A 27,418-nucleotide genomic window follows, 5' to 3' on the forward strand; every position below is an offset into this window, starting at 1 on the left:
TTAATTAATAATGAGATAACATGATTTAATAAATTAAGATTTCGGTGATTTGAGTTATGGTTAGGTATTGTAATGTTGTTGATTGTTCGATGGAAATCTATTGTTATTATTTATGCAAAACAACATTATTGTTAACCATTTATTTATACGATGATTATTTGTTTCATTATTTATAAAATACTACTAATACACAATATAATACATTTTTATATAAATATCTAAATAAAACAATTAAATACACCAATTAAATAAAATGATTTGAGTAAATATAAAGCGAGATACAATACTATAATTAAATAATTATAACATAAACGTTTTTAAATAAATATTTATAATAATAATAATAATGTTTAAGCAAATATGCATTTTGAATTGTTAACGAAATTTAACGATAAAAATATATCTAATACGTTTGTTCTATTCTTGTCTAAAATTAATACATATATAATAAAGATAAAATTTATAAAGACCTTTAACGCCCATTCTGGAAGATCGACAACGAATCCACCACCCAGTTCCGCGGTTATGAAGGCTTCGGAATCAATTGCTCCCGACAAAATATTTCTGAAATTACCTTCAATGGCGATTCATACTACGTCAAGAGTATAAACTACGAGCTCGGAGCTATCTTACTCGCTGATTACGACGTTTCTCCTGTGGCCGTAGTCCGGGACAGCTGCCCCAGGGTGCAACATAATATTACCTTAGGAACCTTGCCTTTCGACTTTGCTATGTATACCGTTAATCTAAGTTTTCATTTCGATTGCGATCGATGCCCTAGTTTCGCAACTGAGGTACCGTGCTTGGAACGTGACAAGGGAAAGGTGTGTTTAGATATTGTGAATAATATTACAGATGAATTGGATTGGAATGAGTACTCATGCGATCAGGAAGTGATAACAGCGGTGTCGGGTGGGAACCTTGAAAGGTTCCCCGATCTCCAACGAGTTTCGGTAGTGTCTTGGAAAGAGGCTTCGGGCTACAATGGAAACAAACGGACGATTGCAATAAGTGTGAAGAGTCCAATGGACGGTGCGGTTGGCGTAATACGACCGGGTTCTTATGTTATTGCGCCGATGGTACGACCAGGAAAGGTGATTGCAAAGGTACATTAGTTACATTACTCATGATTGTCAAGTTACATAGAATAGTCAAGGGTCATATTAGGTAGGCTTGTTATTTATTCGGTTTCAAACATTGAAACTGCTGAACCAAATAAAAGAAGCCGAACCAAACTGATATTATAAAATAAATGCCGCTAATGTTAGGCTGTTAGCAAGTTGATTAAACCAGCACAACTACAAACACCAAAGCAAACCACCACACCAGGTACAAGAAACACAAGCTAACAGCTCAAATTAAAAACTAAATTCCTAACCCACATGTACCTAACAGCCATTGATGAAGTATTTGATTCCTAAATGACCCGCACTTTCCGCAAACATCAAAACCTTTATTAGAAGTACTACATGAATTGCTTTAGACTTCTGTTTAGACACGTTACAAAATCTATATAGCTCCAATAAATCTCTTATGCCAAAAGCGTAAATCAAAGGAATTTTGCACCATTGGGAAACCAACCGCCAAACGTATTGTGCAAGGCAACATGAAACGAAGATTTGCTCCGCTGGTTTAGTGTAACACATATACAACTGAGATGGGACATTAATATGCCATGCAACCAAGGAGGAAAATGTCGGCAACCTCTCTAACTCCACCTGCGACACAAGGATACACACATTATTTGAAACTCGATTATTCTAATTCTAAAAGAAGCACCACACAAATATAATTTTCAGAAGATTTTTAAAGGATATAACCAAAAATTTCTTGAAATATCCATGTCCCTTGAGTTTTGTCTCATTATAAATCTCATGTTCCATGTTCCTAACTTTACTCTCGACAATAAAACGTCAATATGTATATAAGATAATATAATATTTAGTTATTTTTATTAATTTAGCATACAATAATATTTATTACAAGCACATATGTGAATTTCTGGACTCATTAGACTCTCTATATTCATATTTTGTTGTTTTGTTCGGTTCAGATATATCAGGTTTAGGTCGTATTGGGTTGCTGACGACATTCAATCTTCTTTCTCGTTCCCAAATCCCAAATTGAACTGCCGCTAGTTTTTTTGTCTTATTTTTATTAGGTTTAAATATATCAATTAAGTGTGGGTTAAACTATTTATCCATTTCTACTTTTTTTTATACCATTGTTTAGGTCAACACGGGCGTAAAGCCTTATATATAATTTTAAATTTAGATCGAGAAAGTGAGCTTAAGTCATTTGGTTATTACATAATAACTTATGGGATTAAATATTTATATAACATGTTTATATAATTATAACTTGGCATACTTTTTTATATTAGATTTATATTTATAAATCTATATATTTAATTTCTAATTTTGGTTTTCTTGTGATCGGTCAAATTATCGTATGTGTTATTAACATTCAATGCGGTTGATCGTTATTTTAACGTATATAAATTACCAGAATTAATAATAATTTCATGAAGGTGGGTGACAAGTGGTTCTAAATTATATAATAAGCTTTCCTCGACCTTATTGTGAGTTAAAGTCGAATAACTTACGACTAGGACCGGTGATATTTTTGTGTTATATGTAGTGTATATAGACTCATTTATCGAGGCACGCTCCTCTCTATTTCTCACATATGCACCACACGGGATGCACATAGAAACCATGGGCTTTGCCTTGAGTCCGGTAGCAAATAATAATCCAGCAATTTCCTTAAACCCAATTGGTCCTCAACGAGTCAACGTAACATACATAAAACACAAAGGAACGACAAAAAAAATTAAGATAACCAAACATATAGAGGAAAACAACAATATATAATATGTTTATATATAACTGAAAGATGCATTTAATATTTCAACATTACATATAGTCGATTAACAATCAAAAGGCTTGTAGTCTTGCATGCTACAAGGTGCATAGTGAATCTAGGTTTCAGTCTATTTAATAGTAAGCTTAGAGGATGTGTCAGTTAGGCCATGTGTTATATTTTAGTTAGATAACTTGAGTCACTTTAAGCTCGACTTGGCATTACCTAACCTAACCACGAACAGCTTACGAGTAGGTTCGGAGACATTTGTGTTAGCATGTGATTTGGAATATACATTTTTCAGGGGATTGTAAATATAAGTTTATTTATTTATTATTAACAATAACAATTGTAAACAGTACTTTAATAATAATAGTTTGTAGTGAAAACACTAAAAAAGAGTAATTCAAAGTCAAAGACGTGAATTTGGTTTTGTGTTATATATAACATAAATACAATGGACGTGTGGACATGTTCTTTCAACATTTCCATAATCATGTCTCACCACCTCCTCTCCCTCCTTCTCCTCTTCTCCATCTTCTTCATCGCCGTCTCTGCACAATCTAGTGATCAAGCTTACCCCACTTGCCCTTCATCCATATGCAATGGTGTCAATATCAGCTACCCCTTTTGGAGGATAGACAATGAACTCAACTCCCACTTCTGCGGTTATCAAGGCTTCGGAATTAATTGCTCCACCGTCGGTGGTGATCCGGGTGTTCCCATGTTTAATTTGAGCGGCAATTATTACATCGTTCGGAATATAAGATACCACTACCTATACAAAACCATCATCCTCTCCGCCCTGGTTGACCAACGCCCCAACAACTGCCCTAGGGTGCCCAATAACATTACCTTAGGAACCTTGCCTCTCGTGCCCATGATGTCTACGGTTAATATAAGCTTCCATTTCAATTGCACTGGATTTCCTTCTTTTGCGACCGAGTTACCGTGCTTGGGTAACAATGAAAGAAAGTCGTTTGTTCAAGTCATGAATGACACTACAGAGGCAACGGATTGGGACCAGTACTCATGCTCTGAGGAAGTCATAACAACTGTGTTCAAGGACCCCATGGGCATGGGTAATTTACTTGATCTTTCGAGGGGGCTGACGGGCCTCTTGCAAAGAGGATTCGAGCTAGAATGGGTAAGCGTGGACGATGATCATTGTGAGAAGTGTGAACAGTCTGACGGTCGGTGCGGTCAGCACGATACCAGGGGGTTCATATGTTTTTGCTCCGACGGAACCATCACCAGGAACGACTGTAAAGGTACCTTCATTACATTTCTTAAGTTCCCCTTTTACCCCTGCTCAATGTTAGACTTTTATTTTAAATACATAGATCTGTTGCCGTTCATAAAAAAACAAAAGAAAAAACTCATACACCTAGTCAATCGTTTTGTTAATTCTGAATAGTAAATTCATAAATATAGTCAATGATCAAAAGGTTTAAGTGAATAAGGGTTCTAGTCTGTTCGTCTCCTTCATATAGATTCGGGTTGATCCGTGACAACACTGTAAGCCTTTTGGTATTGAGATTTTCCATGGAAAGCCGGTTTCGTTAACTGGTTGAAGAACACTGGTTTTGGAGCCGGTTAGTCAATGATTGCTCGGTAACACCACCCTCCAGAACAATCAGTTTGTGAAATTGATTTGGTGGCTTACGGAATTCTTAGGGATCTCGGTTTACACCATGAAAACATTTATAGACATTAGTGTAGATTTAATATTTGTCGTTTTAAGATAAAGAAAAATATAGTCAATGGTTATATATGCTTATGATAATTTTAGTAGATTTAAAATATTCTGTTTTTTTTTAAATCATACTCTCCTAAATATCAACATATTGGTCCTGGTCCAGCTCAATTTTAAATACCATGTAAAAATCCAAAAAAACCACCAATGAAGTGTTTTTTTTTATACTGATCACGTATGAACGATAGAAGTTGTAGTCTCATTTTCGGTCACATTCACCAAAACTAATTCAAATTAAATTTGTAATTGAATATTCAACAACATCAAAAGTCAAAAGTCTTTGTCTGTTTTTCGTTTATGAAACTTCATGGTACGTCACTTCCTTTGACTATTCATATAACCACACATTTCAGTTAAACAGGTCAATGCTTCATTCACTCTCTTCTTCGTTATGGTTGTGGTTACACGTTTTAATTGATCTGATGGGCAGATGGGGCTATTTAAATTTCTTTTTGAAAACTGAAATAAGTTGATCGTGTTGGTTAATACATATTTTCCAAACCAACAAGACTGAACCGGTTCATGATTTAGTAAACAACCGAGTGAAATGACCCGACCTCTGCCTTTATGTATGTCCAAGCCCAAATGTCTAATATCGATTTCTTAAGTGGTAAAATATTTTCAAACCCAAACTTTTTAACTTCTTTTAGGCCCAATTACAATGTTTTGTTTTTTTTAGTCATGCCCAAACATTTCATGGCTAATTATGGTTCATGGTTATCTAAGTCATAATAAACTGAATCATCATATAATACCAGTAAAGCATAACTGATAGGTTAGCATTCTTTAGAGCATTCTCAGCCTATGTGAAGGGGTTTTGTAAATTATATGATATGGTTATAAGTGGTTGTGAGTAGAGGTTAGAGAAAATATCATATGGGAAAATTAAATTTGGGGTTTCACTGTTCATATCGTATAATATTTTAATATTTTCTAAAAATGGTTGTGAGTGAAAGAGAGAGAAAAGATAATGATAAAGATATAAAAAGTATTATTTAGTTAAACAGGAGAGAGAAAATACAGTGATTTTTAGTGTAATTATATGATATATATGGATATATGGTAGGGAATGGGTTGGGAATGCTTTAACCGATATCTGGTTATAAAGTTATATATCATAAATATCATATTTGTAACTCAACTATTGGTACCCGCTTAGTTTGGGATTTTCGTTTCCTAAAAGATATTAGGGATTGCCTAATTAGATTTTGGGATTCCTAGCTACCGCCGGAATTTAAATGCGACATACCAAGTATTATTTTAAATGGTATTTTGTAAGTTACCTAAATAGTCTTTAGATGTAAAACGACTAGTCTCGTTTTTCACTTAAATAATAAGTTCAAATTATTATTTATTATCTTTTTACTATTATACTAGAATAATATATATATATATATATATATATATATATATATATATATATATATATATATATATATATATATGGTTCAAATAACAATAAGGAGTTTCTTAGGAATGATAAGAACCAACAATTTTTTGACATTTAGCATTACAAATGATGGTGAAAGAACAATTCTATGAAACTATGTCGGTTATTGGTAATTTTAAATCTCAACCATTGATTAACATGATCCAATGGCTATGATTTATTCCTAGTCTTTCTATGAAACTACTTATTTTTAGTATTGGATCATTTTAGAAGTTTTTTTACAGCGAGAAATGAAGGTGTAACTCAATTAATCCCTAATTTCATTTCATTTCTTATGTGTAGGTGTGTTGTGTAGGTGCGTATGTACGTGTGTAGGTGCGTATGTACGTGTGTAGGTACCTATGTTTATATATGTGTATGTATGTTTGTATGTGTGTAGGTACGTAGGTTTCAATGTGGCTCGGTACATTTGTATGTGTATAGTTAGCTTTGAATGTGTATTAAGACATAAATACAACCAACCTACATACATGTAGGCTACATCATAAGCAAGGGAGTGAAAAATTAGGGATTAATGGAGTTACACATTAACTTCTCGCACTTTCGCTGTAATATCACTTCTCGCAAGATCCATCCCCTATATATATATACACACTCACACACACACACACACACACACACACACACACACTATCTTTTATCCCTAGTATTACGGGACTGTTTTACATTATTCGTTTTTAATATTGATATATTTTTATGTTAAATTTATTTAATTTTAAAGAAGTTAATAATATATTTAGGGTTTCACAAATAAATGAGATGTTATAACCCGGTTTAAATGCTATCTGTGTTTGTTAAGAGCCATGACCTGCTTATTTTTTTAACTATAAAATTGTTTCTTAATTATAAATAATATTTAAAAAAAATCGGATTCTATTTTTTAGTGTATACTTATTTTATAGTATTTTCATATTAAATATTTGGTGAGATTAATATTTAATTTAAGATGTTATAACCTGTTTGGATATACATGGGTTTGGTGAGACATATACCCCTGAATTTGGTTCATATGTATGAGAAGTCTTTATTTACAAATAAGCAATCTGTTAGTTTAAAAGAATTTAAAGATGTTTCATTTATATATATTTAAGATTAAGATTTAGTTTTAATATATGATACGAGGAATTTTGAGAATCCGCAATTTTGAAAGAGGTTCCAAAAATAATCCAATTTTTGAAAGATTTCCAAAAATAAGCCATCCAAAACTTCGGCGTCGACGCATTTGGTTTCGCGCCGACGGTTTCGCCCACCACTAAATCGTTGACACGTGTAAAGTGATTGACATAATTCGATGGTTTTACTTTCAAATTTATCTGTCTAGATTATTTTGATATGAAATTCGTGTTTTTTAAAATTCGTTTAACTAGACGAATTTCACGTGAATTTCTTCTACTGACATGAAGTTCAAACAAACATGCAAAAAACACCATCATCATCTTCTCTTCTTCACATCCTCCCTCCGCCGCCACCCATCTCATTCCACGACGAACTCAACGAGCTCAACCTTTTCCGGCGAGCCGCCGCCACCCTTGGAGTTCGCTGGGGAAGGAGATGGGTGGCGGCGGATGAAGGATTTGACGAAGATGAAGATGATGAAAATGAAGATGATGTTTTTTGCATGTAGTTTTGAATTTCATCTCTGAAGACAAATCAGACGAAATTCATGTGAAATTCGTCTGGTCAGACGAATTTCAAAAAAACACAAATTTCAACGAAGATGATTTTCAGACCAAAGTTATTGGCGAAGATAGATTTGATTACAAAACAATCGGATTACGTCAGATGCTTTACACGTGTCAGTCAAATATTGGAGGCCGAAATCCATCGGTGAGAAACCTAATCTCACGTCAGCGTTGGTTTTCATCGGTTTATTTTTGGAACTTGAAAATTTTTTAGCCTATTTTAATGCTCTCTCTTCAAAAAGCCTATTTTGAGAATTATCCCTTATAAAAATTGTCATTTGAAATGAATATAACTATTTAAAAATATATTAAAACATTCACATCCAATTCATCTAATTTTGTGAGAGAAATTATTAAAAGTGTCACACCCTCAAAATCCACTAACGGAGTTTTACCGTCAGTGGGTGTGAACTAACAGGATCGGAATCATTAGTTATAATCAAACCATAAAAACGTTTAAATGAAAATAAGTGCGGAAGCGTTAAAAAAAACCAAAAGATAAAAGTTGCGTCACGCAGGACGACTCAAAACCCCATAATAACAACTTAAAATCAGGTTGCATAAACAAAAGCGTTTCAAACAATGCATGATCCTATACCGCGCGCCCGCCTCGGCTACCTGAGAATAACATACTAAAAGTGTCAACACGAGGTTGGTGAGTTCACAAGTTTATATAAAATAAAGCGTTCAGCGTTTTGCGTTCAGCGTTTTGCGTTACCAGATAGTGTTATGTCAATTATATATCTATAGGTAGCTAGCCTATAAAACAAGTATAACTAAGTGTTCGACACCGAAGCTGACTGTTTATCATTTGCCTTGCCACCAGGTCTATCCCGACCATGGTATGTGTTTAGCCAAGTTACACCCACTCGACCTCCAGTCGAGTTTAGCGTTGGGTGGGGTTTGTCAAACCCAGTAGTACTACTCAACAATGACTCGCTATTATCCAATACTAAACGGTTCGATGTGAACGAAGGACTTTAGTTATTGCGTTTGCCACTTAGTCTTTACAAGTGATATATAATTTATATTAACAAAATCTTAAATGCGTTTTCGGAATATGTTATCTCCCCAAGTGAAAAGCGTTTGAAAATAGTTTAGAGGGGTAAGTGAACTCACTGTTTGCGAAGAATTCTCAAAATAAATCACCAAAGGATGCGCGTCACAGAAAAACTCTCTCTAGCGTTCTAAAACAACAAAGAGATTTTTCTAAGTGTCGGAACTATTATCGAGTCTCTAGACTCGGCACATAATACCTATGCACACAATATGTTTCGTGTTTCGTTTGTGAATCGTGTGTGGCTTTAACAGGTACATTTGTGATACATTACATGTGTGAGCAATTATTTACGTGTCATGTATTAATAATGTACATCACTAGCAATTACTCCCCGCAAGGCAATTTGGTCAAAACACGACAATTAATTAGCAATTACCATGTTTCATGCAACTTTTACAAAATTCAGCAACTAGTTTCTTAATGACAGAATTCTACTTGTAAAACTAGTCTATTCCACCGATCATAGCATCTCAATTAATTTACCAAAAATCATCACAAAAGCATACATGTATTAGGTTTCCAGAAAATATTTTATTTTATTTTTATTCCACATATGTTTCTCACAATGATCAAAACATTACAGAAAACTCATAACAGTCAAATTCATACGCAACAGAATGTTATTTGAAATTCCCGTTAAACGAAAAATCCAACAAATGCAAGACCACTTGGGTTAGGTTCCTAACTCAACAAGTCAACTTCCAGAAGTGGAACCAACCCAATTGGTCTCGTAGTTCATGAGATATAACATTTACAAAACAACCTAACAGCAGGTCTAACAACTCAGCTTTGCACAACGTTTTTGTAAAATCATAAAGGTTAACTTTTACACGTCCAAAAATTGCAAATTTACATTCTTTAGAAACTAGACTCATCCTAGTTTACTGTAGTATCAATAATCTCAACCAATTTTCACATTTACACCCCGTTACAGTCAATTGAACATCAGCAACACAATCTGTCCAGAAACTGTTTGCATCCAAACTCAATATATTAACCCTCTATAGACCACAATTCATTCATATGACATTATAGACACCATAATCACTATCCATGCACATCAATTACACATTACATACTTGATTAGGGTTTTACTTGAACTCAAAATCAAGAAACAAACGATTAACATGCAATAACACCAATACTAGCTATCAATTCAACAATCAATACATCTTTCAATCAAAACAAGACACATGAACACAATCACCTATAAAAATCGGACATAGGGTTTATAATTAACCCATTAAAAATCGAAATTAAGCATAGAGGATACATAGGATAGTTGTTTATACCTTCCTAGCACCTTAATCTTCAATCAAACTTGAACAATCTTGATTGTATGTGTGTGTATGAGGGCCGATCGCAAGGGGGGGGGGTCTAGAGGCTGCCGTCGGGTTTGGGAGGAAGAGAGGAGAGAGTTTAGGGTTTAGGTTAATATTAATAATAATAATATAATACACTTTGGTCCCTTAACTTACAAATGTTACTTTTCTAGCTTAATTAACTTGTTCTAGCACATTAAGTTAATGTTTATAAGAGTGTTATCATATAACACATAAGTCTAACACATAGTTATCACATAATTATTGTTTTGACGTGTTTCGTTTATTCACCAATTGTTTGCGTCAACTCGTTTGCGTTACGGTGCAATTCCCGAAAGACTACACTTGTAGTAAGTGTTAAGCGTCATTTAAACCCTAGTTTAAATGTAATGAGGTGTGCGTTATAGATTCAATGATCTTAAGTTTGAATTGACGGGGTTGAGTTAACGGAGTTAACCTGAAATTGACGATTGTCACATCATTCCCATGTTAAAGAATTTTCGTCCCGAAAATTTGAGTCAAGTCGTGATGAGTGTTTGAAAAAGTAAGAAAAAAATTTTCAGTTTGTTATATCATCCCCTAGTAGAAAGAAATTTCGTCCCGAAATTTAATTCATACCTCCGGTGACATCTGACGGTTTGTCGGGTTTCGCGGTTTTCTGTGTTTGGTCAGCCCTTCAAAAAGGTGAGGATACTTTTTCATCATTTGATCCTCGCGTTCCCACGTGAACTCCGGTCCACGTCTTGAGTTCCAACGGACCTTAACGATTGGAATTTTGCTGTGCTTGAGTGTTTTGGTTTCCCAATCCAAAACTTCAACTGGTTCTTCAATGAAGCGTAGCTGTTCATCAACTTGCAGTTCGTCCAAAGGGACTACTTGGGTTTCATCAGATAGGCATTTCTTCAAATTGGATACGTGGAATACGTTGTGTACGCCACTGAGTTCTGTTGGTAGGTCCAGTCGGTACGCCACCGGACCAATGCGTTCAGTTATCCGATAAGGACCAACGTATCGTGGGTTGAGTTTGTTTCGCTTCCCAAAGCGAACCACACCTTTCCAAGGTGAGACCTTGAGTAACACTTGATTGTTCACTTGAAATTCGAGAGGTTTTCGGCGCTTGTCGGCGTAACTCTTTTGACGATCTCGTGCTGCTGCCATGCGGTTTCGGATTTGAACAATCTTTTCCGAGGTTTCGAGTACCAGTTCTGGACCAGTGATTTGGCTGTCACCCACCTCTGCCCAGCAGAGAGGTGATCGACACTTTCGTCCATACAGCGCTTCAAACGGCGCTGCTTTAATACTTGCGTGGTAGTTGTTATTATACGAAAACTCTACCAAAGGTAAGTGAGGTTCCCAACTTTTTCCGAAATCCAACACACATGCACGCAACATGTCCTCTAAGGTCTGAATAGTTCGTTCACTTTGCCCATCCGTCTGAGGATGGTATGCTGTGCTCATATCAAGACGGGTGCCTAGTGCGCTTTGCAGTGACTTCCAAAAGTGCAAAGTGAAACGGGAATCTCGATCAGAAATGATTGAGACAGGCACTCCGTGGCTAGACACCACTTCTTTCATGTAGACGCGAGTCATTCTTTCCATTTTGTCCGATTCCTTAATCGCTAAGAAGTGTGCCGACTTAGTCAACCGGTCAACGATCAGTGGTAAAATTTGCTCACGTAGGTGGCAATGTCGGCTTTCATGTTCGGCCACCAGTAAAGTGCCTTTAAGTCATGTTACATTTTATCTGAGCCAGGGTGGATAGAATATCGGGACTTGTGTGCTTCGTCCATCACCAGAGTTCTCAACTCTCCGTACCGTGGAACCCAAATCCGGTTCTCAAAATATCGGACCCCGTCCGATTTGGTTTCAAGTTGCTTGTTCATGCCCGCATGAGTTCTGATGGAAGATTATCATCCTTCAAAGCTTCGAGTTGCGCATCGCGAATCTGATCGGGTAAGTTGGCATGATCGTGAGTTGCAATGCTCGCACTCGCCTGGGTTTATCTGTTTCTTTTCTGCTGAGAGCGTCGGCCACTACATTGGCCTTGCCAGGGTGGTACTTGATGGCACAATCATAATCCTTAAGCAGCTCGACCCAACGACGCTGTCGCATGTTCAGCTCCTTCTGATCGTAGATATGTTGGAGACTCTTGTGGTCGGTGTAAATGGTAAACTTGGTACCGTACAAGTAATGCCTCCATATCTTAAGGGCAAACACCACAGCTCCGAGTTCCAAATCATGGGTCGTGTAGTTCTTCTCGTGAACCCGTAGTTGTCGAGAGGCATAAGCTATAACCTTCTCGAGTTGCATCAGCACACAACCGAGACCTTGTATCGATGCGTCACAATGCACCTTGAAATTCTCTGTTCTCTCGGGGAGGGCTAAAATAGGGGCGCTACAGAGTTTGGTTTTCAATAGTTGAAAAGCGGATTCTTGCGCGTCTCCCCAATTGTACTTCGTACCCTTGTGAGTCAAAGCGGTGAGGGGTTGGGCAATCTTTGAAAATCCTTCGATGAAACGCCGGTAGTAGCCGGCTAGCCCTAGGAATTGCCACACCTCAGTCGGAGTCTTAGGTGCTTCCCAGTTTTTGATGGCCTCTACCTTACCGGGGTCGACATGGATACCATTCTCGTTGATCACATGTCCTAAAAAGTGAACCTCGCGAAGCCAAAATTCGCATTTCGAGAGTTTAGCGTACAGTTGTTCCTTCTTTAGTAATTCTAGAATTATCCTCAAGTGTTCTTCATGGTCTGCCTTGTCCTTGGAATAGACCAGGATATCGTCCATAAACACAATCACAAACTTGTCGATGTACTCCTTGCATACTCGATTCATGAGATCCATGAATACGGCTGGTGCGTTGGTTAAGCCAAAAGGCATAACCGAAAACTCGTAGTGACCACGTGTTCTGAAATCCGTCTTTGGAATATCTTCCTCGCGCACTCTTAATTGATGGTAACCAGACCGCAGATCGATCTTCGAGTAAAAACTCGATCCTTGAAGCTGGTCAAACAGATCATCAATTCGGGGTAAAGGATAACGGTTCTTGACCGTCACCTTGTTCAACTCCCGGTAGTCGATGCACATGCGGAAAGTCCCGTCCTTCTTTCTGACAAATAAGACAGGGGCTCCCCATGGCGATGAGCTAGGTCGGATAAAACCCTTATCCAACAAATCTTGTAACTGAGTGGACAGTTCCTGAAGCTCCGCCGGTGCGAGCCGATACGGGGCTCGTGCTATGGGTGCTGCACCGGGTGTCAACTCGATTTGGAATTCGACTTGACGAATAGGAGGGAGTCCAGGCAAATCCTCCGGGAAAACTTCCGGAAAATCTCGCACAATCGGTATATCTTAAATTCGCTTCTCCTCCGCGGGTTTCTCAACAATATGCGCCAAAATTGCCAGATGACCCTTTCGTAGATACTTCTGCGCCTTCATGAGGGTAATGACGCTGGTGGTCATGCCGCTTCTCTCACCTCGGATCGAAATGATCTCGCTGGAAGGGGTAGTAATGTGGACTATCTTGTCGTGACATATAATCTCCGCTCGATTCTCGGATAACCAGTCCATGCCGACCACGACATCGAAACTACTAAGCGTAAAAGGAATAAGGTCGATATCAAAAACATTACCTGACAGTTTTAACTTACATCCCGCAAGTACATGAGTCGTTACTATAGTCTTACCGTCAGCTAATTCAACAGGAAACTTAGCATCTAACGGGGTTGGAGTTAGGTCTAAGAGTTGACTAAAGTCTTTCGACACAAAACTCCTATCAGCTCCCGTGTCAAACAATACAGAAGCAAAACAATCGTTCACAGGGAACTTACCAGTCACCACGTACGGATCATTGCGGGCTTGACCCGACCCAATAACAAAAGCTCTTCCTTTACCATTGTTTCCACCACCACTGCCACTTCCATTACCTCCATTGTTGTCGTTCTGTTTCAGCTTAGGGCAGTCTTTCTTAAAATGGCCCTCTTGACCACACTCAAAACATCCCTTAGTCGTCATAGGTGGTTTAGGAGCACCCTTTGCCGCAAGGTCTCCTCTACATTCCTTTGCCTGGTGACCCATCTTTCCGCATCTCTGACACTTGACGCGGTCACATGGCCCAGCATGATGATAGTTGCACCTGTTGCACTTCGGATATTTCCCAGCATAGCCGCTCGAACCCTGCCCGCTACCGTTGTTATTGTTGTTGTGACCCTGATTGTTGAAGCTCCGGGTGAATTCGGGCTTTCGGTAGTGTTGCTACTGTGGGGGGTTCGAGGATGAGGATCTGGTATTGTCAAACTTTCTCTTTCCGCTGCTCGGGTTGTTGTTGCTGTTGTTGTCAGTGTTCGGGTTGTCACGTGCTTTAGTGGTTGAACCCCTAGGTGGTAGCGCACCTTGGGTCACTGCTTGATCCGTTAGTTTGTGAGCTAACCGAATCGCTTGTTGAATCGTGGCTGGTCTGGAAGACGTCACCATGCCCTGAATTTGCGGTGCTAACCCATCAATATACATTTCAATCCTCTTACTCGGTGGTTCTACCATCCGTGGACACATCACGGCCAACTCGTGAGAACGGGTAGTGTAGGCCTCGATTTCTGAACCCACCATCTTCAATGACCAAAACTCTGACTCCAACTTTGCAATCTCCTCTCTCGGACAGTACTCTTCTCGCATCATGTTCTTGAACTCCTCCCAGTTCATCGCGTTAGCCAGTTCCAATCCAAGAATCTGTACGTTCGAATTCCACCAAGTGAGAGCAGAATCTTCAAGCGTTCCAGCAGCAAATTTGACTCTACTGGCAGGGGGACAATTACACATTTCAAACGCCGATTCGGCCTTCTCAGCCCAACGCAGGAAGCCTATAGCTCCCTCGGTGCCCTTAAACGAACTGGGCTTGCAGTCAAGGTAATTCTTGAAGGTACACGTTCCAATTGGACCTCCAGCTTGGTTCTGAACCTGTGCGGCTAGAGCGGCCGCCGCATGGTCGTTCAGCAGAGTTTGGAGTTCTGCTGTAGTCAAGTTGATGTTACCACGTCCGTGTCCAGCGTTTCTTCCTGCCATTTCCTAGAATCACAACATAAAATGTTAAACATGAATTTTTCTTTCATATGCAACACACCATACATGTAATAAAAAGATAGGTAAGAAAGAAATAAGAATCAAACATCACATCACAACCATATATTAATCCAAATAATAATTCATGATTAAAACCATTGTATTCGCTACAAAGTATTTAAAACCAATCCTTAAAATCATAGAAAATAATAGTTTGGATGGAGACAACCCCTCCATCTAGGTGTTATCATCACTAGATGTCATCATCTGAGGACACCTCTGAGTGTGCCTCCTCCTCAGCCGGTTCTTCCTCCGGTTCTTCTTCAGGTTCCTCCTCGGGATCTTCCTCGGGATCCTCCTCAGGCTCCTCTTCGATATCTTCTTCGGGTTCCTCTTCAGGCTCTGCCTCAGGTTCGGCTGCGTTCTGAGCAATTTGCATTTGTAAGACATCGCAACGCTCAAAAGCTATCTCGGTTCGAGTCCTTGCTACTTGGAGTTGCTCTTACAAGTCTATCATCTCGGCTTGCCTCTTTCTCATAATCTTCATCTGTTGATAACTAGCCTCTTGCATTTCCTTCATGGCCGCTGTCATGCGGGCAATTTCCTCCTTAGTGTCGGTTCCATCTTTTAACAGTCCGGAAACGTTCGCTCTCGTATAGCGCATGTAACCAACATCACGCTCTATGCAAGAAACAACAGCTGCAAGCACACGCTCTACAGGTTCGGTTATGGGTGGTAGGGTGTTGGGGTAAGCAGGATGGTTCGGGTGAGGTAGCGGGGGAACTTGTTCGCGATAGACCATACGTCTGATCATATTAGGGTACCAATCCCAGCTAACTTCGTTTTCGTACATGCCTCCGGATAAGCGGTACCTCTTCGGTGCGGGAGCTTCGAGTTCCGGGACTACACGGGGTGGCGATGAGGTAGGTAGCTGCGGCTCCTTCCCATGAGCATGAGTCATCTGATCGGACGATGATGATGGTGGCGTCGACATCCCTACAGGTAAGCCGTGTATGCGCGCGTATGAGTGGAAGAGGTAAAGAGATAAGATAACAAAGACTACACAAACTTATACAGTGCGTATCATTATAACTAATGGGTCGTCGCGGTTATAGTCTAGTATGCATGCAATTTCTAGTTCGCTATAACCAATGGCTCTGATACCAATCTGTCACACCCTCAAAATCCACTAACGGAGTTTTACCGTCAGAGGGTGTGAACTAACAGGTTCGGAATCATTAGTTATAATCAAACCATAAAAACGTTTAAATGAAAATAAGTGCGGAAGCGTAAAAAAAAACCAAAAGATAAAAGTTGCGTCACGCAGGACGACTCAAAACCCCATAATAACAGCTTAAAATCAGGTTGCATAAACAAAAGCGTTTCAAACAATGCATGATCCTATACCGCGCGCCCGCCTCGGCTACCTGAGAATAACATAATAAAAGTGTCAACACGAGGTTGGTGAGTTCACAAGTTTATATAAAATAAAGCGTTTAGCGTTTGCGTTCAGCGTTTTGCGTTCAGCGTTTTGCGTTACCAGATAGTGTTATGTCAATTATATATCTATAGGTAGCTAGCCTATAAAACAAGTATTACTAAGTGTTAGACACCGAAGCTGACTGTTTATCATTTGCCTTGCCACCAGGTCTATCCCGACCATGGTATGTGTTTAGCCAAGTTACACCCACTCGACCTCCAGTCGAGTTTAGCGTTGGGTGGGGTTTGTCAAACCCAGTAGTACTACTCAACAATGACTCGCTATTATCCAATACTAAACGGTTCGATGTGAACGAAGGACTTTAGTTATTGCGTTTGCCACTTAGTCTTTACAAGTGATATATAATTTATATTAACAAAATCTTAAATGCGTTTTCGGAATATGTTATCTCCCCAAGTGAAAAGCGTTTGAAAATAGTTTAGAGGGGTAAGTGAACTCACTGTTTGCGAAGAATTCTCAAAATAAATCACCAAAGGATGCGCGTCACAGAAAAACTCTCTCTAGCGTTCTAAAACAACAAAGAGATTTTTCTAAGTGTCGGAACTATTATCGAGTCTCTAGACTCGGCACATAATACCTATGCACACAATATGTTTCGTGTTTCGTTTGTGAATCGTGTGTGGCTTTAACAGGTACATTTGTGATACATTACATGTGTGAGCAATTATTTACGTGTCATGTATTAATAATGTACATCACTAGCAATTACTTCCGCAAGGGCAATTTGGTCAAAACACGACAATTAATTAGCAATTACCATGTTTCATGCAACTTTTACAAAATTCAGCAACTAGTTTCTTAATGACAGAATTCTACTTGTAAAACTAGTCTATTCCACCGATCATAGCATCTCAATTAATTTACCAAAAATCATCACAAAAGCATACATGTATTAGGTTTCCAGAAAATATTTTATTTTATTTTTATTCCACATATGTTTCTCACAATGATCAAAACATTACAGAAAACTCATAACAGTCAAATTCATACGCAACAGAATGTTATTTGAAATTCCCGTTAAACGAAAAATCCAACAAATGCAAGACTACTTGGGTTAGGTTCCTAACTCAACAAGTCAACTTCCAGAAGTGGAACCAACCCAATTGGTCTCGTAGTTCATAAGATATAACATTTACAAAACAACCTAACAGCAGGTCTAACAACTCAGCTTTGCACAACGTTTTTGTAAAATCATAAAGGTTAACTTTTACACGTCCAAAAATTGCAAATTTACATTCTTTAGAAACTAGACTCATCTTAGTTTACTGTAGTATCAATAATCTCAACCAATTTTCAAATTTACACCCCGTTACAGTCAATTGAACATCAGCAACACAATCTGTCCAGAAACTGTTTGCATCCAAACTCAATATATTAACCCTCTATAGACCACAATTCATTCATATGACATTATAGACACCATAATCACTATCCATGCACATCAATTACACATTACATACTTGATTAGGGTTTTACTTGAACTCAAAATCAAGAAACAAACGATTAACATGCAATAACACCAATACTAGCTATCAATTCAACAATCAATACATCTTTCAATCAAAACAAGACACATGAACACAATCACCTATAAAAATCGGACCTAGGGTTTATAATTAACCCATTAAAAATCGAAATTAAGCATAGAGGATACATATGATAGTTGTTTATACCTTCCTAGCACCTTAATCTTCAATCAAACTTGAACAATCTTGATTGTATGTGTGTGTATGAGGGCCGATCGCAAGGGGGGGGGGGTCTTGAGGCTGCCGTCGGGTTTGGGAGGAAGAGAGGAGAGAGTTTAGGGTTTAGGTTAATATTAATAATAATAATATAATACACTTTGGTCCCTTAACTTTCAAATGTTACTTTTCTAGCTTAATTAACTAGTTCAAGCACATTAAGTTAATGTTTATAAGAGTGTTACCACATAACATATAAGTCTAACACATAGTTATCACATAATTATTGTTTTGACGTTTTTCGTTTATTCACCAATTGTTTGCGTCAACTCGTTTGCGTTACGGTGCAATTCCCGAAAGACTACACATGTAGTAAGTGTTAAGCGTCATTTAAACCCTAGTTTAAATGTAATGAGGTGTGCGTTATAGATTCAATGATCTTAAGTTTGAATTGACCGGGTTGAGTTAACGGAGTTAACCTGAAATTGACGATTGTCACAAAAAGGGAGTTGTTTAGGGTGTTGTGAGAGCATTATCATTCTATCCTTCAAAAAAATGTGGGTGAAGTTGGTAATTATAAAATGGGATTTTGAGTAGTTGTGAGTGTAAATTATAGGGTGGAGAAAAAAATGTAGTGTTTTTTTTCTTTAAATTTGGGGAAACAAAGTTTACCCATATTTATTTTTCTAATATTTGTTAAATTGGGTGTGAGAAGAGTAGAGGTGTTCAAAAAAACCGGTTACGGAACCGGTTTGGCCGGTTCAACCGGAAACCGGTTTTTTAAAAACCGGTTTTTTTAAAAACCGGTTTGACCGGTTTACGTAACCGGTTTACGTATCGGTTATACGTTTTGGAGCCAAAACCGGTTTTATAACCGGTTTTTTTTATAACCGGTTTTTTTTAATAACCGGTTATTAAAAAACCGGTTAACCGGTTTTTAAAATAACCGGTTTATTACCGTTATAAAAAAAACCGGTTAACCGGTTTTTTAATAACCGGTTAACCGGTTAAACCGGTTTTCGAACGTTACCAAACGGCTTTATAGCCGTTTTTTTTTTTTTTTGACCGTTTTTTAGCCGTTTTTTTTTTGTTTTTTTACCATTTTACCCCCACAAACATCTATATATAGTTTAGGTTGGGTATTGGTTAGATCACACTTGATTATACAACTCCAAACGCTCTAAACGTTTATTTCATACGCGATTATACAACTCCAAACGCTCTTCTTTCGTAGTCGTTTATTTCATACTCGAGTATACCACTCTTAATTCGTAGTCGATTATCATGGCCTCCCAAAGTGCTGCTTCATCGGTCAACATGGGTGCCTCGAACACGGGAGAAACCGTCGTTCGGGTCATCCCCACGAAACGAAACCAAGATATTTGGCAACATTTCGACCTATGCGAAATGTCTAACGGAACCCAAAAAGCTAGATGCAAACATTGTTTGAAGTTTTATAACAAAGAAGCAAACTCCAGTTTAAGAGCTCATGTAGAAAAGCCCTCTTGCAAGGTCTTGAAGGACGAATCCGGAAGTAGTTCGCAGCCGGAGATGACGAATCAAGGAACGGTGTTTACGTACGACCTTGAAGCGGTACGTCAACAGTTTGGCAACTTTGTGATTCAACAATCACTTCCTTTCAACCACTTCGACAACCCTCAATTCACGGAGATGATGCAAAAGTATGTTCAACCACGCTACCAACACGTAAGTCGTTCGACCCTTAGAAGAGATTGTCTTAAAGCATGGAAAAACGCTAAATCCGAACTAATTTCATACTTTTCAAACTTACAAACTGGTGTGAACTTAACAACGGATGTGTGGTCGGTACCTAATGGTTCGCCCGACTCATACATTTGTGTGACGGCTCATTGGGTTGACCCCCGGTCGTGGCAAATGATGAAACGAACCGTTGCGTTTCAATTGTTTGATTACCCGCACACGGGTAGAAATATTTTTAAACTCTTGGATAAAGTCATTCGACAATACAAGATTGAAGATAAAATCTTTTCAATATCGTTTGATAACGCGTCCAACAATACGGCCGCGGTTGGCCATTTAAAATTAAAGTATAAACCTATCTGTGATGGAGCGTTTTTTCATAGCCGATGCATTGCACATATTATCAACTTGGCCGTGCAAGATGGGTTAAACGTGATCGAAACGCAAAGAAACAATTTTAAAAGAATGTTACGAGATGTTTTTAGCAACAATTCAACATTTTCAAGATACAAAAAATTTTGTGAAGAAGCTAACTGTCAATGGTTGGGGCCTAATTGGGATTGTCCAACAAGATGGAACTCGACTTGTGAAATGTTTGAGAAAGCCATCCAACAAAAACAATCGTTAATTGCGTTTCATCAAATTTTGTCAAATAGGGGTAAATGTGCACCGTACGATCCTAGAAACTGGTTATTGATTGAGATCGTTACGGAGGTTCTTCAAATTTTTAAATCTTGCACAACTAGTTTATCCGGGGTTTACTATCCAACAAGCCCCATTGCTTTACCAAAAATTGCTGTCATGTGCACAAAGTTGACTGAAATTCATTGTAGGGGTGCACCTTATTTTGATATGGGTGCAAAAATGAAAGAAAAATTTAGAAAATATTTTCAACAACTACCCGCTGTTTTGACCTGTGCGGCTGCGTTAAACCCTTGCATCAATGTTGGTGGTGTTGAAGCTTTAATAGAAAAAATTTGTGATGAGCTAGAGTTAAACGACGATCAAAACCCCCATTATAACCAAACTTTAAAGAATGCTTTCAACACCACCTTGGCAAACATGTATGATGTTTACCTTACAAAACACGGGTCGTCTTCCCAAATTCATGACTCGTTAAGAGCTGTTGCCCAATCCCAATCCCAAACCGACCTTGAAATGGGGATGTACTACATGATTTGGGAAGACGCCGGTAAACGTCAAAGGGTAAACACCCCAAGCAGTGAACTTGGAAGGTATGGTGGTACCAACTTTGTGAAACACATGACTCCGGATGAATTTAGAAGTCTTGATATGCTGGCTTGGTGGAGAGGTAAGGAGGATGAGTTTCCGATCCTCGCCGCCATGGCCAAAGATTTACTAACGGTCCAAGCTTCCACGGTAGCTTCGGAGTCTGCTTTTTCTGTTTCTGGCAGGGTTATATCGATTAGGAGGACTCGACTCACTCCACCAGCTGTAGAGATGTCGATTTGCTACAAGGATTACTTGGACTCTTTAGATAGGGCACAACATCAACGCTCACTCGAGGGGGAAATGGAGTATGAGGCGGCCTTGTATGAAGACGAGGTCAATCAAGGACACACTCAACCAATGACCGATGAAGAAGCCGCGTACGACGATTACCTAAGGAATAGCTCGGGATCGGGTAGCGAAGAAAATGAGTAACAAACATCAACTTGTTAATGTAATCGTGTCTAAGCATTCTTTAATGTTTGTATTTTTGAGTTACGAATATGCGATAACGATTTAATGTTTGTATTTTTAATGTAAAAGCTATAAATGAAAGTTATGTGTTTTTAATCTTCCAAGCAAAGAATGCTAACAACGAAACCCTAAACCCTAAAGCAAAAAAAAAAAAAAAAAAAAAAAAAAAAAAAAAAAAAAAAAAACCGGTTAACCGGTTAGACCGGTTATTAAAAACCGGTTGTAAAAAAAACCGGTTTAATAACCGGTTCTAACCGGTTTCTAAACCGGTCCAAACCGGTTTGGCCGGTTTGAGTTTTCATTGACAAAAACCGGTTAATAACCGGTCCGGTTATTAACCGAACCGGTTTTTTTCTGGATAAAAAAAACCGGTCCGGTTAATAACCGAACCGGTTTTTTCAAAAAAAACCGATTTGTGCACCTCTAGAGAAGAGTAGTTAGAACACTATAATGATAAATGTGTAAAAAATATTATTTAATTGAGCAAAAGAGAAAATTGTAGTGTTTTTTTTTTAGTTTAATGAGGAATAGGTTTAGAATGCTTTGAGTAGATGAGAGAGAAAATGCAATGCTTTTTCAATATATTTAAAAGAATACTGTTCACCCATATGATTTTTTAATATGTTTTGAAAGTGGTTGTGAGTGGAGAAAAGATAAAAATGTAATAATTAAAGTATAAAAAATTATTATTTAAATAAAATAAAGATAGAGAAGATATTGATTCTAGTGTAATTTTGAATTTTAAGATATGAAATTGAGTAAAATGTCAATTTTGTCCTTGTGGTTTGATAACTAATGCGAATTTAGTTTAAAAAGTTTATTTTTTTTTTCATATGGACAATCTACGTTTCCCAAATCTTGCCAATGACATCCAAATCAATAACCCCGTTAAATTTAATCGATAATTCAGGGGTAGACATGTCTTTTCACTCTTTCTTTATTATAATACTTATTTCAGTGAACTGCGTTTTTCGTTCTTGTAATTTATCCAAATATGCTTTTTAGTCCAATAGTTTCAAGTTTGCAATTTTCGTCATTCTGGTTTCATTTCACTTGCAATTAAACCTGAATTTATTATCCTCGTTAAGTTTGGTCGTTAGCCCATCTGCGTGCCCCTCAGGTGACGACCATTTTTTTGGTCGTTTTTCTCCCCAAATAAACCTCGGTCATAAATTGCAAGCCCCCTCATGTGAGAGGCTGAGGTATATTTGGAGAAAAAGGAAAAAAGAAAAAGAAGGAACAAAACTGCCCCTCACGTGAAGGGCACACTGATGGGTTTAACGACCAGACTTAACGAGATTTGGTAATTCGGATTTAATTGCAAATAAAAAGAAAGAAAATTGCAAATTTGAAACTAATGGACTAAACTGCAGATTTGGACAAACCACCGGGACGAAAACCGCAGTTCACTGAAATAAGTGTTATAATAAAGAAAGAGTTGAAAAGACATGTGACACATGTCTGCCCCTGACTTAAAAATTAAATTTAACAAAGTTGGTGATTTTGATGTAATTGGCAAAAACCGGGAAACATAGATGGTCCATATGCAAAAACTAAATGTTTTAGACTAAATTCGTATTATTTGTTAAACCATAAAGACGAAAACGACACTATACTCAATGAAAATGGATATGAAAATGAAATTTGAAATGCTCACTTGCTGCATAAGCATGATGACACACAGATATTGTATATATTGAATTATTAATATATTATTGAAATGAAAAATAGATAATAAAAATATTATTTTATAAATGCAAGCTGAATGCGTCAAAGTAGGTGCCATCGGTGGCCCCATTCTCACGTCACATATCCTCTTTACTAATATTTCGAATTTGTTATGTCAATCACAATTAAAACGTAATTTTAAGATATTTTAGAATTTTTATTCAATATTCAGTCACTAAATCATAATGCGTATTATAAGAATAAACATTTTACAACCACACAATTAATTATGCAATATTCTCTTTGAAATGTTTCTAAGTTGTATCTCTATATTAATTTGTACTAATAACAATTAAAAGCAACTTAAAATCCTGATATAAATAGCTAAAAAATATATAAACTTTTAAATATATTATTTTGTATTTAAAATAATATAATATCATTTATTTTTTCTTTCTTTCTTTTTTTCTTTTTTTTTCTTTTGCGTGATGGTAATGTTTTTCCACAATGTGAAGGCATGGAAAAATTCAGTCTTTACATCAACCAATCTTCATTAGTTAAAATAAGCTTTCGGTTGAAACAATGATGAGGACCCCACCACTCATGATTTTAAACTAGGTCCAAGTCAACATTCACCAAACCCCAACATACAAGTGTCACCAAATGTACATATTTTGTAAACACAAGGAAACCTCTTGGATATTTTGTTTCTTATTACAAGTAATTTAAGTAATGAGAAAAAACAAGCAAACATTAATTGTAATTTTTTCTAAAAGAAAAGTAGTATTAGTTCAAATCCTTTTATCGTCGGTTTCTCCTTAATAAGTGACATACACTTACCAGAATTAAAACCGAAACCTTTTCAGGAGAAAACCTTATGAAAATCCCTCACCACCCGATCTAGCACATGATGACTTATGTCCTCTACTAACGCAATAGTTGGATTCTCACTTAGTTTTACTTTACTTGAATTCACATCAAAATCTTTGGTGTTACTATCAGTATATCAAACAAAAAAATCGAGTTAAACAAACCAGTTATAATACAAAAGTCATTCTAATCAACTCTTTTTTCAAACATGTAATCATGATTACAAACAATTCAAAAGTATCAATTATCAAATACTATAATTCTATATGAACCCAAAGACTTTACTCACAAGACTCCAGATCAAAACCTTACAAATTACATCACATATAAGCACTTCCCTCCCAAATTCCCATTTCTAAATTCATCTTCTTCTCCTCAATAGTCCTATGGATCTTCATTTTCTCTTCAAATTCTTAATCATAATCATGTTTTCCATCTTCACAGTTGAATCTTCATCACTTCCCACCAATTCAACCACTTGTGTCCCACAAACATGTGGAAATGGACCAAACATAACCTCCCCCTTTTGGATTCCACAACTCCAACCACCTTCATGTGGATCACCTCAATTCAACATCACATGTAAAAACCTTAATCCAATCATAACAATCTCCAACCAAGATTATGTCACTAAAGACATATTCCACAACAACTTTTCATTCACTCTTGTCACCAAAGATGCTTTCAATGAATCCAATAAGTGCCCAACTCCTCTAACTAACTTTAGCCTCCAAGACCATGAAACCCCTTTTAGCTATAGTGATTTGTCAACCGATCTGTTCTTCTTTTACAATTGTTCGGTTCCCTATAAGAAAGAGAAGTATTCGGTTGATTGTGCTTCCAATAGCACCCATCTTACGTCTTTTGCTGTCTTTCATCCTGAAATCTTAATAAAACATAACTATTCTATAATTTCATGTCAAAGAACGGTTCATACACCTGTTCATGTTGATAGTCTTGATAAGCTGTTGTATGAAACTTTTAATGATGTTTTAAGAAAAGGTTTTGTTTTGGAGTGAAAATGTAGCAACTGCCAAGAACTTGGTGAACCATCTTCCTCTTTAATTTCTTGAATTTACATGTAACAACATATTAATTTTCCAATGTATGCAGGTTCGAAGATAAATTGGAAACGGAAGCTTCTTATAGGTTTCGGTTTTGCTGGATTCGCGATTATCCTCATGATTGTGGCGTTCTTTGTTTGGAGGCGTCGCAATATGAAGAGACGCTATTATGGTTCATCTTATAAGTCGCGTAACATATCATCATCGTATGCATCGTCAATGACGGATCCTGAGAAGAATGGGACCTATCATGGTGTCCAAGTCTTTAAATACCGAGAGCTCGAGAAAGCTACAAGTCATTTTGACTCTAGAAATGAACTCGGGGATGGTGGTTTCGGTACGGTCTATCAAGGTATGCATATGATTTATTAGTCAGGTTACTTAATATATATATCCTTCGTTTCAGACATGGTAATGTGTTGTGAACTATGAATTTTACGAAACTCCATAATACACCACTGCATAGTGCATAACTGAGGCGGTTACATAACTGTCATGTGCATATTTAAAACAATATATGCAAATGCATTAAACAGTTTTCTAGGTTCTGAAACAAACGTCCCACTATACATAAGGGTGTGCACGGGTCAGGCTCAAACCGAACCGAAAACGAAAATTTAGTTTTGACTTTTAGATAGCCGTTCGGTTTCCGTTTTTTGGTTTTTCGTTTGGGTTCAGTTTCAGTTTTTCGGTTGTGCCACTTGGCCTTGAATTTTTCGGTAGTAAAAGGGTAAGTAATGAACTTAGATCTAAATGGTTTTGTTAATTTATGACAAATCAGTTATTATGATTTTGAGCCCAATATATTTGAGTTATACCATTTAGGTTATGGAAAAGGCCCCTACCGGTACATACAAAACAATAACTTAATCTTTACGTGCAGGGAAACTGAAAGACGGTCGCGTTGTAGCCGTTAAACGCCTATACGAAAACAACTACCGAAGAGTAGAACAATTCATGAACGAGGTGCAAATTCTGGCTCGCTTACGCCATCGAAACCTGGTGTCCCTTTACGGTTGCACCACCCACCATAGCCGCGAACTACTACTTGTGTACGAGTACATCCCAAATGGAACCGTTGCAGACCACCTCCACGGAGAAAAATCGAGCCCCGGTTCACTAAAATGGCTCACTAGAATGAACATTGCTATAGAAACCGCAAGTGCATTGGTCTACCTTCATGCCTCAGATATTGTCCATAGAGATGTTAAAACCAACAACATTTTATTAGACGATAGTTTCACTGTTAAAGTAGCCGATTTTGGGTTATCGCGTCTTTTCCCAAATAATGTGACACATGTTTCCACCGCACCACAAGGTACCCCAGGGTACGTGGACCCCGAGTACCACGAATGTTATCAGTTAACAAGTAAAAGTGATGTTTATAGCTTTGGAGTGGTACTAGTCGAGCTTATATCATCAATGACTGCGGTGGATATTACCCGACACCGACATGAAATAAACTTATCTACCATGGCTATGAACAAGATCCAAAATGACGCGATTCATGAGCTTGTGGATCCGCATCTCGGATATCAAAGCGACTATGAGGTTAGAAAGATGATTAATGGGGTCGCGGAGCTTGCGTTTCAATGCCTGCAAAATGATAGGGATGATAGACCATCAATGGATGAAGTGTTGGAGTGTTTAGTGAGGATTCAAAATGGGAATGGTAGTAAGAACAAGCAAGATGTGTTGGATGGTGCGTGTGATGACGCGGCTTTGTTGGATCATTCGCAAAATATGTCGCCAGATTCGGTGGCGGTGGCTTGGAGTACGTCCACGATTTCGACTTCTAGCGGGTGATTTGGGTTGAGTTCTTTGGTTGCGATATGTTGTTAGGATTCAGTTTGGTTATAATACTTATGTGATGAATACAATGCAGTTTGGAGGTTTATGAATAGAGGTGTATATAAAGTTCTTTTTGTAATAGGTTAATTTATTCATTTGTTTTGGTTACTGGTTGGTATCTTGTGTACCAATTTACAAGTGAAATAATATTGAATGCATCTTATGTTTT

General features: G+C 37.6%; 1 pseudogene across 1 annotated transcript; it reads left to right on the forward strand.

The window, feature by feature from the left end:
- The first annotated feature begins 3,319 nt into the window (after nucleotides 1-3,319).
- LOC143598847 (LEAF RUST 10 DISEASE-RESISTANCE LOCUS RECEPTOR-LIKE PROTEIN KINASE-like 1.2 pseudogene) lies at nucleotides 3,320-27,418 on the forward strand (annotated as a pseudogene). The gene is made up of 3 exons (XR_013147195.1): nucleotides 3,320-4,133; nucleotides 25,448-25,750; nucleotides 26,282-27,418. The product of XR_013147195.1 is annotated as an LEAF RUST 10 DISEASE-RESISTANCE LOCUS RECEPTOR-LIKE PROTEIN KINASE-like 1.2 pseudogene (transcript).

Source organism: Bidens hawaiensis, unplaced genomic scaffold (assembly GCF_021521415.1).
Source record: "Bidens hawaiensis isolate Kalapana, Puna unplaced genomic scaffold, B.hawaiensis_p1.1 tig00050935_1, whole genome shotgun sequence".
NCBI lineage: Eukaryota > Viridiplantae > Streptophyta > Magnoliopsida > Asterales > Asteraceae > Bidens > Bidens hawaiensis.